Source organism: Macaca fascicularis, chromosome 6 (assembly GCF_037993035.2).
Source record: "Macaca fascicularis isolate 582-1 chromosome 6, T2T-MFA8v1.1".
NCBI lineage: Eukaryota > Metazoa > Chordata > Mammalia > Primates > Cercopithecidae > Macaca > Macaca fascicularis.
Window position 1 is genome coordinate 689495 of NC_088380.1, and position 18039 is coordinate 707533.

The 18039-nt window shown below is 49.1% G+C and overlaps 1 protein-coding gene across 3 annotated transcripts in view; it reads left to right on the top strand.

The window, feature by feature from the left end:
- AHRR (aryl hydrocarbon receptor repressor) overlaps positions 1-18039 on the top strand; it is a 113550-nt gene that overhangs the window by 52764 nt on the left and 42747 nt on the right. The gene's annotated exons all lie outside the window — the stretch shown is intronic.

Consider the following 18039-nt stretch of genomic DNA (forward strand, 5'->3'; position numbering starts at 1 on the left):
CGCTTGACACTTGGTACTCCGTGTCACGCATGTTCAGACCCTCACCCAGGAGGCCCTTCGGTTGTGATCTTCGTAACTATCAGGACAAGTAGACTCCAGAATGTGTTGAAGAAGGGTGTCCCTGGGTCGGAGTCAGCCTCGGGTGTGAGCCTCGTGGGCTGGGACAGGGAAGGCAGCCGGAGAGCTCGGCCCTGTGTGCTGCACCAGAAAATCATCCTCATTCTGCACCGTCTGCTTTTGCTTGTCCATGAGAGAACCTTGTACAAAATTAAGCCTTTTTTCCCCTAAAATGAAGGATATGGTCAAGTCTGCATTGGGCTTCCCTGGTGTGGTTTCAATCTCGGGGTGGCCTGTGTGACACCCTGGAAGCTCTGGGCCTGGGCAGGAAGCTCCGTGATGAGGGGGCTTTTCATCCCATCTCCCCCATCCCCCCGACTCTGAAGTGCTGGGTTTTCCTGTGCTGTAACGCGGGGACTGTTACTCCTCTGGGAGGGGAGACTGTGGACCATTTTCCTAAACAACATAAGATGGTGGCGTGGAGCCTCCAGGGTGAATCCATTCGCCATTTTGAAGATAAAGGGGGTTGCTGCCTCCACCAGTGGCTGGAGAGACATGGGGCTGGGTGGTCCCAGGATGGGGCTGGGTGGGCTTGCAGGGAGGAGGTGGGGACAACATGGCACTTCCTGGGTAACAGGGTGGGCTCCAGCCAGAACTCAGGACCCCTGGGTGGGGCAGGAGGGCACCAGCCAACCCGCTCCAGATAAGGGTACTGGCTCCCGGATGGCAGGCTGCCCCACAGTCTCCCGCGGAGCTGTGCACCCCTGGTGTGTGGGAGAGGCTGCTCGACCCCCGCCGCAGGTCCTCCTGTGTGTCTCCAGGTCAGTTCACAACCCCCAGCTCGCTCTGCCCTACCCTGCTAGTGAATGGGTCTTAGGTCCTGGGGCCTGGGAAGCCTGGAGCCTAGGGGAGGGAGGCCTGGGCCTGGTTCCCTGCTGCTGGACTTCCCGTCCTGCTCCCAGCAGTGTGGGATATTTTGGAGCTACCCTCAGGGCGGACTCTCCAAGAAGGCTTTGGAAGAGGCACGGAGGGTCAGGGTCCGTCCGCCCGTCTGGTCCTGGCACTGTGGCCCTCCTGCTGCCCGGCCTGACTCCCCTGCCTAGCCAGAGCGCTGGTCACACTCACTGTGTTTCGGGGGAGGTTGAGTAGTTCCTGAAGTCTCAGTCCACCGCATCTGGTTCATGTCCTCTGGCCCACAGAAGTTTCTGGAAGTTTTCTTAGATTGCATCTGGTAGGTTATATGGTGAGGGTTCCTCACTGCATTGCTAGGGCAGTGAAAGGGATTATATGCTCTTTTTGAAGCTTAAAAGTATTCAAACAGGGCAAAATAAGCAAAGCAAGCAACAGCAACAGCAAATCCCAGCTTTTAATTTTAATCTTCAATCTCTTCACAATAAACTGAAAAAAGGGAAGTTTATGGCAGGGCACCCTAAATCCATAAACAGCCTTGAGCTGGCACAGGCTTCAGAGTGGCTGTGGCCATGGTCTGTTGATTTAAGATGAGGAAGTTAAGGATTGGGGCCACCAGGTGCCCTTTGGGGCTGAGCCGGACCCAGCATTTCTGTTTGTTTGTTTATTTATTTATTTGAGATGCTCCACACGTTCAGAGAAACTTTAGTAATGATTTAGAAATGACTCCTGAGAGTGTAGTCTGGACCCGGCGTTTCTTTGTCTTGAGTTCATTGGCTTGTCCTCCAAGCCCCCGCCTTCTCCAGGGAAGCCAAGACAGATGGGCCACAGCCTGTGGCTTCCCCTGGTGCACATCTTGGTGCAGGTGCTAACAGTGGGAGGATGGAGGAATGGGGAGAGGTGGGAGACTGGAGAGGGAAACAAGGGGGAGGGATCCAAAGAGATGTGAGCACCCAGAGCAGGCCCCGAAATGCCTGTACGATACGAGTCAGAGGTTTTCATTCTATTTTTTTAGGTGGGCTACAGGGCTATTGGGTTTAGCAGGACTCACTAGTGCCACGGATGTGGTCTGTCTCAGGCTAGGATGCTGTCACTGACTGCTTAACTTCAGCTAGAATTCAAGTGTATGGTTACTGCAGGGGACATTTTGTAACACTTATTTAAAAATTTACGTACACTAAAGTTCATTCTTTTCAGCATTCAGTGAGGTGACTGACACTGTCATGAAGATTCGGAGCCATCCCATCCCTAAACATTTCTCCTCTGCTGCTGTTTTCAGTCACAGCCCCCTGCCCCTGGCCACAGCTGATGTGTGCTCTGTCCCTGCAGCTGCCCCGTGCCTTTCTGTGGATGTCCTGCACACGGAGTCACACGCATGGCCTTTGGAGGTCAGCTTCACTCAGCACAGTGCTGTTGAGATTTGCCCACGGTGCTGCGGGTCACCAGCTGGTTTCTTGTTATTGCTGTGGGTTAGGGTTAGGGCTCATCCACGGTGCTGTGGGCCACTGGTTTGCTTCTTGTTATTGATGAGGTGTGGACCGACTCCATGTGTCATTCAACTTTTGAGGGATATTTGGGTTGTTTTTAGGTTTTGGTGTTTATGAATAGAGCTGCAGTAGACATTCACATACAGGTGTTTCTATGAGCGCAGGTCTTCGTTTCATGAATAGTAAGCATGTTTTTAACTCATATCCCCCAGCAGTGAATGAGTGTTTCAGTTGTTCAGCATCTTTGGGTTTGCACTTGGTATTACTTTTTTCAAAGCCATTTTAATACTGGAATCTTGTTAGGGCTTTAGTTTGGATTTCCCTGTGACTAACAATGCTGTGTATCTTTTCATGTGCTTATTTGCATCCATGTGTCATCTTTGGTAAAGGGTCTTTCGGATCTTTTGCACATTAAGAAAACCAGGTCATTTGCTTGTTTTCTATGCAGTTGAGAGAGCTCTTTATATATTCTGGAAACATGTCCTTTCTCATATGTATGATTTATAAATATTTTCTCCTAGTCTGTGGCTTGTCTTTTTATTCTCTTGACAGGATATTCCATTTTGATTAAGTTTAATTTGTCAATTTCTCTTTTTGTAGATTGATTTTGTTGCCACATCTCATTACCTAACCTAAGGTTACAAAGATTTTTCTTTTATGCTTTAAAGTTGTATAGTTTCATGTGTTACATTATGGTCTATGATCCACTTTTTGTTAACTTTGGTATAAGATGTCTGAGATGGGGGTCAAGATTTATTGTTTTTGCATGTGACTGTCCAGATGTCTCAGCACTATGTATTAGAAAGACTATCCTTTCCATACTGAATGGCCTTTATACCTTTGTGAAAAATCAATTGGCTGTATTTTTGTGGATCTGTTTCTGGACTCTGTATTCTGTTCTATATATCTGTATTTTAAGTCTTTCAGTAATACCACATTATCTTACCTACTGTAGCTTTAAAATAAGTCTCGATATCAAATAGTGTGAATCTTTCAATTTTGTTCTTCCTCAGAATTGTTCTGGCTCTTCTAGTTCCTTTGTTTTTCCATACAAATTTTAGAATTAGCTTATTGACTGATATCTATAAAAATCCCTGCTGGAATTTTGATTGAGATTGTGATATATCAGTAAATCAATTTGGGGAGCATTGGCATTTGAGCAATACTGACTCTCCCAATCCATGAACATGGTATGTGTCTCTATTTAAGTTTTCTTTAATTAAGTTCATCAGTGTTTTGTAGTTTTCAGCATACATATCCTGCATATTTGTTAGTCATGTTTAAGTTTTATATTTTTGTTCTTACTGTAAATGAGACTTTTTTTTTTAAATTTCAATTTTTAGTTCATTCCTAGTGTATAGAAGTACAATTTATTTTTCTAGGTTGACTTTGTATCCTATGACCTTGCTAAACTCATTAGTAGTCCTTGGAGCTTTTTAAAATAGATTCCATGGGATTTTTTAAAACATAGATTTTATTAGGAGTCTCCAGAGAGACAAAGCCAATAGGTTATATGTGAGGGGCCTTATTAAAGGAATTGGCTTAGAAGATCACAAAGACAGACAAGTTTCACAATAGGCTGTCTGCAAGCTGGAGAACCAAAGAAGCTGGTAGTGTGGCTCAGTCCAAGTCTGGAAGCCCCAGAACTAGAGAAGCTGATGATGCAGCCCCTAGTTCAAGGTCAAAGGCCTGGGAGCCCCCAGGAGGCCACTGGTGCAAGTCCTGGAGTCTAAGAGCTGAAGAGCCTGGATTCTGATGCCCAAGGGCAAGAGGAGAAAAAGGCATCATTCCCTGGAGGGGAGAGAAAGAGAGAACAGAAGGCAAATTCTCCTCTCCTTGTGCCTGTTTTCCCAACTGGGCCTCCAGCCAATGGAATTGACCCACATTGAGGCTGGTTCTTCCTCTCTCAGTCCACTGAATCACATGCCAGTCTTCTCTGGAAACACTCTTAGAAATAATTCTCCACCAGCCATCTAGGCATCTCTCAATCCAATCCAGTTGACACTTGAAATGAACCATCACGTAGATTATAACTGTTGTCTGAGAATAGAGACAGTTTTATATTTACTTTTTCAATCTACGTGTCTCATTTTTCTTTCTTATTGTGCTTATAGGATGTCCAGTACAGTGTAGAGTAGAATGGGAGTGGTCAAAGAGGCCATCTGCCTTGTTCCTGATTTTAGGGGGAGACCTTTAGTCTTTCAACATTCAATATATTAGCTTAGATTTGCTTTTTTTTTCTTTTTCTTTTTTGAGATGGAGTCTCACTCTGTCACCCAGGCTGGAGTGCAGTGGTGCAATCTTGGCTCACTGCAACCTCCACCTCCCAGGTTCAAGCAATTCTCTGCCTCAGCCTCCCAAGTAGCTGGGATTACAGGCATCTGCCACCACACCCAGTTAATCTTTTATATTTTTAGTAGAGATGGGGTTTCACCATGTTGGCCAGGCTGGTTTCGAACTCCTGACCTTGTGATTCACCTGCCTTAGTCTCCCAAAGTGCTGGGATTACAGGTGTGAGCCACTGCACCCGGCCTGCTTTTTTTAGTTTTGTTTTGTAAATGCCTCATATCAGATTAAGAAATTTCTCTTTCATTTCTCGTTTTCTGAGAGTTCTTATTGTGAATGGATGCTAAATCTTGTAAAATACTTTTTCTGCATTTATTGAGATGATCATGGTTTTTCTTCTTTAGACTGTCAATGTTGTGCATTCCATTGATTTTAAAATGTTGAACTAACCTTGCATTCTTAGGATAGATCTCATTTATATTTTGCCCAATTCAATTTGCTAATATTCTTTGGGGACTTTTGTGCCTATGCTCATGAGAAATACTTTTTGTGGTTTTCGTGTAATGTTTTTGTTTGATTTTGATGAGTTTGAATATCATGGTAATGCTGGCTTCTTAAAATTAATCGAGGGTTTTCCCTTCTCTTCTATTTTCTGGAAGACATTGTGTAGGAATTGGTATTATTTTTTCCTGACATGTTTGGTAGAATTCATTAGTTAAAACATTTTACCTGGGAGTTTTCTTTGTTAGAAGATTTTTTTTTTTTTTTGAGACAGAGTCTTGCTTTGTCACCTAGGCTGGAGTGCGGTGGCGCGATCTCCACTCACTGCAAGCTCCGCTTCCCAGGTTCACACCATTCTCCTGCCTCAGCCTCCTGTGTAGCTGGGACTACAGGCGCCTGCCACCATGCCCGGCTCATTTTTTTTTTAAATATATTTTTAGTAGAGACGGGATTTCACCGTGTTAGCCAGGATGGTCTCGATCTCCTGACCATGTGATCTGCCCATCTCGGCCTCCCAAAGTGCTGGGATTACAAGCATGAGCCACCGCGCCCGGCCTGTTAGAAGATTTTTAAACCATGGATTCAGTTTCCTTGAACTGATGAAGTTATCTATTCTTAGGTGAATTGTACTAGTTTGTGTCTTTCAAGGAAATTGGTTCATTTCATCTACTTTATTGAATTTGTGATCAGAGTTCATGACATTACTATGTTGATCTTTCAATGTCTGTAGGTTCTGTGGTGATGTCTCCTCCTTCATTTCATTGGTAATTTGTGTCCTCTCTCACTTTTTTGTAGTCAGTTTAGAGGTTTATCAATTTTGCTGATTTTTTTTAAAGAAGCAGCTATTGGTTTTATTTTTTATTTTCAATTTGATTGATATCTGTTCTTATCATTATTATTTTCTTTTCTTTGATTGGTTTGGATTTAATTTCCTCTTCTTTTTCTAGCATTTTAAGGTGGAAGCTTAGATTATTGAATTTGTCTGTTTGTCCATTTTCCATTTCATTAATTTCCACTCCTCTTGTTTGTAATTTATTTCCTTCTACTTGCTCTGGTTTTAAATATTTTATTTTTCTTTAGATACTTAAGATGGAAGTTTAAATCACTGATTTTTTTTTATTAACCATTCTTACTCTATAATGTAAGCATTTAATGCTATAAGCTTCTTTAAGCACCTTTAACTGTATTACCCAAATTTTGGTATGCTCTGTTTTCATTTTCATTTAGTTCAAATTGGTTTCTAATTTTCCTTGAAACTTTCTCTTCAACTTGTGTTATTTAGAAGTATGTTGTTTAACTTACCAGTATTTGGACATTTTCCAGGTATGTCGATGCTATTGAATTCTGGCTCAATTTTGTTATGGTCAGAGAATATACTTTTTAATGATTTCTATTCTTTTATATTTGTTAAAGACGATTTTAATATGGTCTGTCTTGATGACTGTTTCACTGCACTGGGAAAATAGGAGTATTCCACTGTCATTGTGTGAGTTGTTCTGTAAACATTAATTATATCCAGTTGACTTGTGTTCAAGTTATCCTTGATTTTCTGTCTAGTCTCAACCTGAGAGAAGAATGTCAGCATCTTAAAGTACAATTATGGATTTTTATATTTCTCTTTTTGGTCCTTTCAGATTTTGCATTATGTATTTTGGAATTCTGTTGTAGGGTACATACTCATTTAGGATATTACTATGTTTTCTTCATGAACTGACCCTGTATGTAAAATGCCTCCTTATTCCTGGTAGTTTCCCTTGTTCTGAAGTCCACTTTGTCTGGTACTAATATAGCATTCCAGCTTTCTTTTCTTTTCCCTCCCTCCCTCCCTCCCTCCCTCCTTCCCTCCTTCCTTCCTTCCTTTCTATAAATACAGACAGAGTCTTGCTCCGTCACCCAGGCTGAAGTGCAGCAGTGTGATCATAGCTCACTGTAACCTTGAACTCCTGAGCTCAAGAGATCCTCCCACCTCAGCTTCTTGAGTAGCCGGGATACAAGCATGTACCACCATATCCAGCTAATTAAAATTCTTTTTTATAGAGATAGGGGTGTCCCTTGTTGCTCAGGATAGTCTCAAACTCTTGGTCTCATGCAGTCCTCCCACCCCGGCCTCCCAAAGTGTTGAAATTACAGGTGTGAGCCCCCACACCCACCGCCAGCTTTCTTTTGATTAATGTTTGCTTGGAGTATCTTACTCCATCTTTTTACTTTTAGTCAATTTATGTCATTATATTAAAAGTTTGTGTTTTGTTGGCAGTGCGTAAGTTGGGCCTTGATTTTTTTTTGAATCGAGTCTGACAATCTCCATCTTCTAATTGGTGTATTTGGGTCATGTATCACGTGTGCTGACCCTGTATGTAAAACGTCTCCTTATTCCTGGTATTTTCCCTTAGTAATCATTGATATTATTGGATTTAAGTCTACTGCTTTATTATTTTTCTATTTTTTTGTTCTCCTCTTTCATCTTTTCTGCCCTCTCTTTGCTTATTGGAATATGTATTGGTATTACATTTTAGCTTATCTATGGGCTTTTGGGGGTATGTTTTCTTATTTTTTAGTAGTTGCTGTAAGGATTATAATATATAAATCCTACTTTTAACAAAGTTAAAATTTTACTACTTCAAGTAGAACCTCAAAACCTTAAGCCACATAAATCCTCTTACACTTTTGCCTTATATTTGTCATATGTATTACGTCTATATACATTAAATCCTCCAGACAATATAATTTTTTTTGAGATGGAATTTTGCTCTTACCACCCAGACTGGAGGCATGATCTTGGCTCATTGCAACCTCCACCTCCTGGGTTCAAGGGATTCTCCTGCCTCAGTCTCCCAAGTGGCTGGAATTACAGGCATGCACCACCACACCCAGCTAATTTTCATATTCTTAGTAGATGGGATTTTACCATGTTTGCCAGGATGGTCTTTAACCCCTGATCTCAGGTGATCTGCCTGCCTAGGCCTTCCAAAGTGCTGGGATTACAGGTGTGAGCCACCATGCCTGGCCCAGACAATATAGTCAGAAATATTTTAAATAACTTGAGTTTAAAATAGTATATATGTTTTCCCAGATATTTGCCATGTCTGTTGTTCTCCTTTGGTTCCTGAGGTTTTACATTTCCCTCTGGTATCAATTCTCTTTAAGAACTCTCTTTAGGCCGGGTGCGGTGCTCATGCCTGTAATCCCAGCACTTTGGGAGGCTGAGGCAGGCGGATCACAAGGTCAGGAGTTCCAGATCAGCCTGGCCAACATGGTGAAACCCTGTCTCTACTAAAAATACAAAAATTAGCTGGGTGTGGTGGCGCACACCTGTAATCCCAGTTACTCAGGAGGCTGAGGCAGAATTGCTTGTACCCAGGAGGCAGATGTTGCAGTGAGCTTAAAAAAAAAAAAAAAAAGAACTCTCTTTAGCACTTCTTATAGTGCAGGCCTGCTGTTGATGAGTCTTTTATTTATCCTTGTTTTTCTTTTGAGACAGGGTCTCACTCTGTTGCCCTGGCTGGAGTGCAGTGGATGATCGTAGCTTACTGTAACCTTGAACTCTTGGGCTCAAGAAATCCTCTTGCCTCAGCGTCTCAAATAATTAGGTGCACACCACCATGCTCAACTACTTTTCAAATTTTTTTTTTCTTTTTTTCTTTTTTTTTTGAGACGGAGTCTCGCTCTGTCGCTCAGACTGGAGTGCAGTGGCGTGATCTCCACTCACTGCAAGCTCCGCCCCCCGGGTTCACGCCATTCTCCTGCCTCAGCGTCCCGTGTAGCTGGGACTACAGGCGCCCACCACCGCGGCCGGCTAAATTTTTTGTATTTTTAGGAGAGACGGGGTTTCACAGTGTGAGCCAGGATGGTCTTGATCTCCTGACCTCGTGATCCGCCAGTCTCGGCCTCCCAAAGTGCTGGGATTACAGGCGTGAGCCACCGCGCCCGGCCCTTTTCAAATTTTCTATAGAGATACAGGGTTGCTGTGTTGCCCAGGTCAGTCATAAACTCCTGACCTGAAGCAGTTCTCCTGCCTCAGCGTCCCAAAGCGCTAGGATTACAGGTATAAGCCACCATGCCCAGCTTTGCCTCTATTTGTGATTAATACTTTTGCTGGGTATAGAATTCGGGTAGTTATTTTTTGTCTAGCACTTTAAATTTGTTGTCCACTATCTTCTGGGTCTCTGTGGTTTCTGATGAGAAATTCACAGTCATTCAAATTATCATTCCCTGTGTGTAATGTGTCATTTTTCTCTGGTTACCTTTGTGACTATTTATCTTTAATTTTAATTTTGATGCTTAATTATGATGTATCTAAGCTTAGATATTAGAGATTGTCCTGTTTAGGGTTCGCTGATCTTCTTGAACCTGTTCATTTATTTCACCAAATTTGGGAAATTATTCTTTATGTCACCCATCTTTTTCTTCCTCTCCATTTCAGAGACTCAGTTGATGAAAATGTTAGACTTTTTAATATTTCCTCACAGATCTCTGAGACTGTGTTTGTTTTTTTCAATGTTTTCTTTCTCAGACTAGATAATTTCAGTTGAACCGTCTTTAACTTCACTGATTTTTTTCTCTGTTACCTCCATTTGCTATTAAACGCATCCAATAAAATGTTTACTTCATGTGTTTTATTTCTCAGTTCTAAAATTTCTGTTTCATTCTCTTTTACAGTGTCTGTGTATCTGCTGGGACTTTTTAGCTTTTTTGAAATTTCAAGAGTCTTTACCTTTCCCTCATGGAGTGTGGTTATATTGGCTCTTTAAGATCCTTAGCTGTCGTTATACCGTCTGTGTCATTTCAGAGGTTATTCTCTGTTTATCATCTTTTCCCTTCAATATTAGTCCCATATTCTGGTTCTCAGGATATACAGTCCTTAGGATTGTGTGACAGACAGAATAATGGGCCCAAAGATGTTCACATGCTGATTCCCAGGGCCTGTGAATGTCACTTTATGTGGTAAAAGGGGTCACGCAGATGTCATCGAGCAGGTCCTGAGGTGGGGAGATTATCCAAGTAGGTTCAGTGTAATCACAAGAATCCTTAAAAGCAGAGAACCTTTCTCACTGGGCCAGAGAAAGAGATGTGGCAACGGAAGGGTCAGAGTGATGCTGCATAGCTGGCCTTGGCCCTGAGTGAATGTGTGACGCGCAGGCAGCCTCTCGAAGCTGGGAAAGGCAGCAAGGTGGTTCCCCCAGGCCTGCAGAAGGAGCACGGCCGTGGGGCTCCTTGCTTTAGCCCACGGAGATTGTTTCAGGCTTCAGCCACGGGCCTGTCGGGAATGTGTTTGTGTTGTTGGAAGCCATGAGTGTGCAGTAATGTACTACAGCAGTAACAGGGAACTAACCCAGACTTCATCCCAGACGCTTTTCACCTGTGCCCTGAGGCTCTGGGTCCCGCGGCACCGTCTAGGGAATGTGGGTTATTTTTTGTTTTGTCTTAGTCACAGCCAGCCCAGTAGTGAGGCTCAGCTTGCAGGTTCTCTCTCCTTCTGGGAGCCTTGTTTCCATATCGGTTTGATTGTCAAAGCCTCTGCTGCACTGGGTGGGTCGGCCCGTGACAAGCAGTCCTTGGAGCCTTGGGCACAGGTTCACGTCAGTGCAGCCCAAAGTGCTTTACGCTGCGTCTCTGGTGTGTTCCACACCTGCAGCTTGGGGTGAGCCAGGACGCATGTCAGTTTGTACACAGAAGCGGGGTCCTGTCTCCTGCTCTCTCCTCTGCTTACGTCCCCCACCCTGCTGCCTCCCGGGGACTCCTCCTGGTCTTCTGATGAGAAAGACGATGTTTCTCATGGGGTCGTAGCGGCCATTCCTGCTGCGTGGTTCTGTGCAACAGGCTTGCTGCCAGGGCAAAGCGGTGAGAGAAAGGGAGGAAAAAATAACGAGAACGAGGATTGCTCTCTTCTTGCACAGCAGGGACCCCATTTTGGGGGTTCTCTATCCACAGGGATGGATTTTCTCTCCAGGTGCTTATGTGCACATAAACCCTTGCCACGGCAGGCACAGCAGCCACACAACAGCCACGCAGCAGTCACGCAACAGCCACGCAGCACATCCCTCCACCTGCCTGTCACCCTGTCTGCTGAGGGATGAGGCCCTGTTGGAGGTCCTGGGCTAGGGGCCTGACCTCCTCAGCCTCTTCTGTGGCCTCTGACAGCAGCAGTGGTAATACCGGTAACACATAGTGGTGATGGTGGTGGACGCTGGTGTTTTCTCAGTGTGATTGTGTGCCCAGACGCTGTACCTGCCAGAACTCGGTGACACCATGTCAGCTTCCTGGGGCAGCCTTAATGAATGACTGCAAACCACGTGGCTCAAACAATAGGGGCTATTCTTCACAGCCTGGAGGCCAGGAGCCAAAACCAGCACCACTGGGCTGCAAGCGAGGTGTTGGCAGGAAGGGCTCTCGCCGAAGGCTCTTGGGGAGAGTGTACTCCACACCCCCTCGCTTCTGGAATGTTCTTCCTGTGAATCTCTGCATCTCCGTCAGTGTGTCTGAGTGCAAATCTCCCTCTTATAAGGACAACAGTCATACTGGATTTAGGGCCCACCCTAATCCAGTGTGACCTCATCTCGGCTTCACGACGTCTGCCGCTGTCCTATGTCCCAATACAGGAAGGTCACATTCATGGGTTTGGAAGGAAATGAATTTTGGGGGACACCACTCAACCCAGTACCACTGTGCTTACCTCACAGCTCTATCGTACCAGACAGGGGAAAGCTCAGGTTGGAAGAGCTCAGGGTTGGGGCAGAAACTCAGGCTTCCCCCACCTCCTGAACCCAAGCCCTGAACTGCTGTTGTACACAGAGCTCAGCCCTACTCCGCCTGATGCCGCCTCAAGACCGTGAAGCTCATGGACTCACGCAGCCATCGATGACCCTGCGGGGGTGGGGGGGCACCTGCCATTACCTCTGCTTATGCATGGGGAGACGGAGGTGCTGTGAGGTTGTATCTGTCACACCCTCATGAGGACGGAGCCGGGGTCCCCACTGCTGCTTCTCTCTCAGGGGGAGCCTGGAGGAGTGGGGTTTTGACTCCTGGCAGGTCTCTTCCAAACCAGGGCATCCGTGGTGGCCCTGAGCCGAGGCTGCTTCATGCCAGGCAACCCTGAGGGGCCGAGCAGACTGGAGGGACACAGCCTGGCATGGCGCTTGGTGACGAGGGGCAGGGGTGTCAGAGCCAGGGGCACCGTCCTCCCGTCGGCCAGGACGAGGACTCAGCTGTGACCCCTCTGGGCCCTGAAGAGCATTTCGGGGGACTTCAGTTTCAAACCTCGAAGCCACTGGGCAGAGGCTGGGTGGCAGTCACAGAGACCTGAGGTCCCGCTGGCCGGACGGAAACAGGAAGCTGGCAGGAGGACAGTGTGGCTGGGCCAGACACCTGAGGACGCAGTGCTCACGACAAAACCAGCAGGTGCAGAGGGTTTCCGCCAGCGCCTCACACAGGAGAGAAGAGGGAGCCAAGTGGAGACCCAAGAGCGAAGGGCCCCAAGCAGTTGTCACCTGAACGGAGGGCTGGCTGGGCCTTGGGGCTGTCCTGGGGGCCCTGCTGGGCCAGACGCCCCATGAGCCACATGGCACAGTCTGGGCGTGATTCTCACTCCTCAGGCAGACCGTCTGGGGCAGGGACCAGCCGCCCCGTGAGTCAGGTGGCCGTGCTGACGATGCCCTGTTGGAGGTGAGCCCGGGGGTCCAGTGGGGTTGTCGAAGGCGGGGGTGAGGGAAGGGGCGAGCTGGGGCTGGACAGTGAGCCAAGGCTGCAGCAGATGCAGCTGAAGGAACAAACTTTAAGGGAAGAGGCTGTGAACCAGGCAGCATCCGCAGGGCGTGAGTCCACGTAAAGCCCTGAAAACCAGAGAGATCGCTGGGAAGTGGCACAGTGGCCACCGGTGCCTGAGCGACTCGGATCGCGTTCTCAAAGTGAATCAACGACACCAGCATCAAACCACATTCAACGTGAGGGGCCACGTACTGCGTAGCGGGCGTCCCCGTGTGTGCACGCAGCTGGACGTGCTTCGGAAGCTGCTGAACAGGCGAGGAGTCCTTAGCCACCCAGGCCCCCCATTCTGTGGAAGAGCTCGAGGGGGTCTTCCTCAGCCCTGCAGAGGTGGCAGCTGGGCAACTTGGACACTGAGCTTGGGCCCTTCCCCCAGACCAGCGTCAGAGCACTGGGTGCCTCCACCGCAAGGCTTCTAGGGGGTCTGACGGCCCAGAGAAAGGACCGGGGCACAGATATGGAGGCCCCCAGGACACACGGCACAGGCTCACTCTGGCACCCGCGCCAGCATTGCTGGGTTCTTAAGGAAGGAGGCCACCATGAAAGACGGGAGTGAGCCAACCTGAGAAGGTGAGCTGGAGGGAGCAGAAATGCACGGAGTGAAGAAAAGACAGAGGCCGGAAAGGACAGAGATGCGTGGAATGAAGAAAAGACAGAGGCCGGAAAGGATAGAGACGTGCAGAATGAAGAAAAAACAGGGAAAGGAGAGGGGAGGGGAAGGGAGGCAGAGGCAGGAAAGGAGAGGAAAGGGAAGGGAGGGGAGGGGAGGGGAGGGGAGCGGAGGGGAGGGGAGCGGAGAGGAGGGGAGGGGAGCAGAGGGGAGGGGAGGGGAGGGGAGGGGAGGGGAGGGGAAGGGGAGGGGAGGGTGGAATGAAGAAAAGACAGAGGCTGGAAAGGACAGAGACGCTCGGAATGAAGAAAAGACAGAGGCCCAGCATCTGTGGCGCAACGTGGGGACTGCAGTCAACGGTAACTTAATCGTACATTTAAAAATAACGAAGAATGTAATTGGATTGCTTGTAGCACAAAGGGTAAGTGCTGCGGGATGGACACCCCATTCTCCATGATGTGACTGTCATGCGTCGCACGCCTGTATCAAAACGTCTCAGGCATAAATATATACACCTACTATGTACACACAAGCATTAAAATAAAAAAATTCTCTTAAAAAGAAAGACAAAGACAGCTGACATCGGGATCTTTGGAGACCAGTGAAAGCGCAGCACTGGCCACATGAAAATCAGTCGCTGCAGAAAGGAAATTCAGACATGAAAATGGCTCAACAATTAAAAGCATGAGAGCAGAAGCCCTAACAATCCCAGAGAAGGGTTTGACGTTAAAGCTGAAGAGGTCTTTCCATGAGTAAAGGAAAAAGAGGAGGAAATAATAAAGTCAGGAAAATGAGCAGAGCCCGAGAGACGCCGGGGGTCAGAGCTCCAGGAAGATCGGACGTGAGGGAGTCATCGAGGGGGAGGCTGAGCTGGCTTCCCAGAGCGGAGGGCATGAGTTTCCGGGTTGGAAGTTCCTGCTGGGATCTCTGTGAGATTCCACACCCTCGGGGACAAGGAGAAGATCCTAAATGCTCCCAGAGAGGAGGGGCGGGTTTCATGGAAAGGATCCAGAGACCTGGAAGCAGGAGGCCGGGAGGAAACGCACAAGCGCCTTCCAACCTGGAGCTCACGCACACCCAGGGGCGCGGTCTGAGGTTTTCTTCTTTCAGGTTGTTTCTTGGGAAGCCCCTGGAGGGCTTCTCCACCAGAACCGGCCACAGAAGGGGTTGGGGTGGGGATGGGAGCCCCTCCAGGAGGCGGTGGGAGAGATGGGACCCACCACCCCAGGCAGAACGTCCTCAGACAGAACGGGAGAGGCCCCAGAGAGGCTGGATGGACAGGAACCAGGGCAGAGAAGGTGCTTTCAGCTGACAGGCTTGTGGGCTACATCAGTGGTGTGAGTGAGCGAGCGCCTGGGAAAACTAAGTCAGCAAAGATGCAGCAACTCTAGGCCCACAGAGTGGCTCAGGCAGAGTGGGGGATTCACAGGCCATGCACACCTGGGTGACAGGAGCTCTGCAGGGGGAGCTGAGGCAGTCACGACACAGCCAGATTAGGAAGGTGGGGCCAGAGTGTGCACGGGCACAGGGCAAGGCAGGCGCAGGGCAAGGTGGGCACAGGGCGAGGCTGGCCCAGAGCGTGCATGGGCACAGGGCGAGGCAGGGCCAGAGCGTGCACGGGTGCAGGGCGAGGCGGGTGCAGGGCGAGGCGGGTGCAGGGTGAGGCGGGCTCAGGGCGAGGCGGGAGCAGGGCAAGGCGGGAGCAGGGCGAGGTGGGTGCAGATATGGCAGGTGCAGACTGGCGTCCACAGCCAGGCCTAAAGACGGTGTCTGAAGCTGGGGAAACCCGGCAATGACTCGTTACATAAGCATGTGACTTAGCAAGACAGAGGAAAATGCCCAAACCGCCGGTGAGAAGGACTCAAAGCAGCCGCTCAAAGCAGCAGGAAGTTATGTGGTGGGAGGCTGGTTTTAGGGACAACGGCTGGGTTTCGGTGGAGGTTCCCGTGCCGTGTGACTCTTCAGACCTGGCACAGTTCACGTCGACTCTCCTTGCCCATTGCGTTCGTTTGGTCAGAGCTTACGGTGGTGACCTCAGGCTTGCTTTGGTTCCTGGCTGCTTGGATTGTCTCCCTCCATTGCGTTCGTTTGGTCAGAGCTTACGGTGGTTACCCCAGGCTTGCTTTGGTTCCTGGCTGCTTGGACTGTCTCCCCCGTCCCTTCATTTTCAGCGTTTCCTTCTCGGTGTAGGTGTCTCTTGCAGGCGGCGGGTCAAGGGATCTCCCCCAACACCAAGCACTTTCTTTCACTGGGTCCACCTACTTCTTGTGATTCTTTAGGAGCTGATTTCTGTAATCCTATTTCGTATTTTCCATTTACTGCACGTCCTTTGGTTTCTTTTTTTCTCCCCCTACACAAATTGAGCTTTCTTGAACTAAAGGTACACATTCCGCTTTTGTTCTCATGGGGATGCCTTTGAAATGAGAGCTTTGAAATGAGAATCAGGTTGATTTGCTACTTCTCAGGCTCTTCTGTCGTGATGTTCCCGCAGCAGGGCCTGTGCTGGCACAGACACGTCCTGCAGCCCTCCCCGCATTGGTAGCACGTTAACGGTGTCTGAAACTTAATCCCGATGTCACAGATTCTTGTCTTTGCACCTAATGTTAGGTGTCCCCTGCAGCCTGGGGCACCCGATCACGTCACTCACTAACCGATCGTTCCTCCTCCCAAGTTCCTACAGTGGTCCGCTGTGGGCCTCACCGTGAAACCTTCTGGACACTCTCGCGAGTGGGAGAATGCTGCTGTGCCTTCGTGCGTGGACGGTAGCAGGCTGCGCGTAGAGCTCCAGGCTGAAGCCTGTCCTGGAGTCTGCAGGGCCACGTGGCCTTGCTGCTGAGCCTGGTGGGTCTGGATCTGCTCTTTTCTTGCTCTCCTGGGAGCTGTTGCAATGGTTTGTTTGTTTGTTTGTTTATTTATTTATTATTTATTTATTTTGAGACGGAGTCTCACTCTGTTGCCCAGGCTGGAGTGCAGTGGCACGATCTTGGCTCACTGCAAGGTCTGCCTCCCGAGTTCAAGTGATTCTCCTGCCTCAGCCTCCCAAGTAGCTGGGATTATAGGTGCGTGCACCACCACGCCCGGCTAATTTTTGTATTTTTGGTAGAGATGGGGTTTCACCCTGTTGGCCAGGCTGGTCTCCAACTCCTGACCTTAAGTGATCCACCTTCCAAAGTGCTGGGATGCCAGGCGTGAGCCGCTGCACCCGGCCTGTTTTCTTTCTGGTGGTCGAGAGTTTTGCGGCGACGTGTCCTCTGGTTTTCCTGCTGGGGGCTCTGTGAGCTCTTCCCAGCCGAGGTCTCTCATGTCCGGGTCTGGACGTTCTGTGTCTGTTGCTGCACTGGTGTGGTCCCTCTCCATTCTTGGTTTTATCTTCTGGACCTGCGGTTATCCAGGCAGGGTCCTTCTGCAGCCACCCTCCCGGCTCTGGGTTTCTTGCTGGCTCCGTCTGGGTGGCAGGAGGGAGGCCCTGCAGGGAGCCTCCAGGCAGCAGCTTTGTGCTCAGCCTCATTCCTGCTGGCATGCTTTTCTCTGCCCCGGGGTATCTCCTTTCCTCCCTGTGTGCTGGAACCCTCTTGTCTTTGCCCGTTGCTTGGCTCCACTTTCCTGGCTGTGGCTCCTGCGCTCCGGTCCCTGTGGGCACAGGCTCCGATTGGGCCTGTGTGGGGCCGGGCAGGGCTGGCCCTGGTTGCGTGGAGGGCAGAGGGGAGGGCAGGCGGGCAGGGCTGGCTCCCGGGTGAGGAGTTTACCTCTGAAGGGAGCACCGTGGTGGGGAGCACTTTTGCCCCGAGTCCTCCCCAGCCTGGAGGTTTGCACAAGAGGAGGAGGGTGGGTGCTGGAGCAGGCAGTGCGACTGTGTCAACCTCTCGAGTCTCCAGATCTTGCCCCTCAGGGCCCTGCCTCAGCGTCCTGCTGTCACCCCCCCAAGCAGGGCTGTCCCAAGGCATCTTGGGAGGGCAGAGGCAGAACAGGAAAGTGATTTCTCCCACCTGTGTTTTGACTGGGACCCCCAAGCCCCGCCCTGGGCTGTGGCTCCCAATCTCCTCCACACCCTAACCCCAGATAGCCCAAGACTCCTGGGATTCCCTTGGCTTTTCTGGGGATCCTGTCCTCAAGTCCCCCTCCTGCCAGGTGGCCGACACTGGCTGCCCTGCGTCCCCGTTCCCTGAAAGACACTGGTGTGGAATGCAGGCAGCAGCGGCCTGGGAGACACGAGCTCTGGTGGTGGGATGCAGTTGGCCGAACACCAGGCTGAGCAGGGTCCGAAAATTAGGGGAATAAAAAAGTCCCAGGAGAGGACGAGGTGGTAAACAGGAAGGGCAGCTGACTCACCAGCCCAGAGCAGGGGAATCTCACCGGTTCCCTGAAACGGAGCTTCTCAGCTCTGGGGCTGGACGAGCGGCTTCCCAGAGGCCACTGCAGGCCAGGTCATCA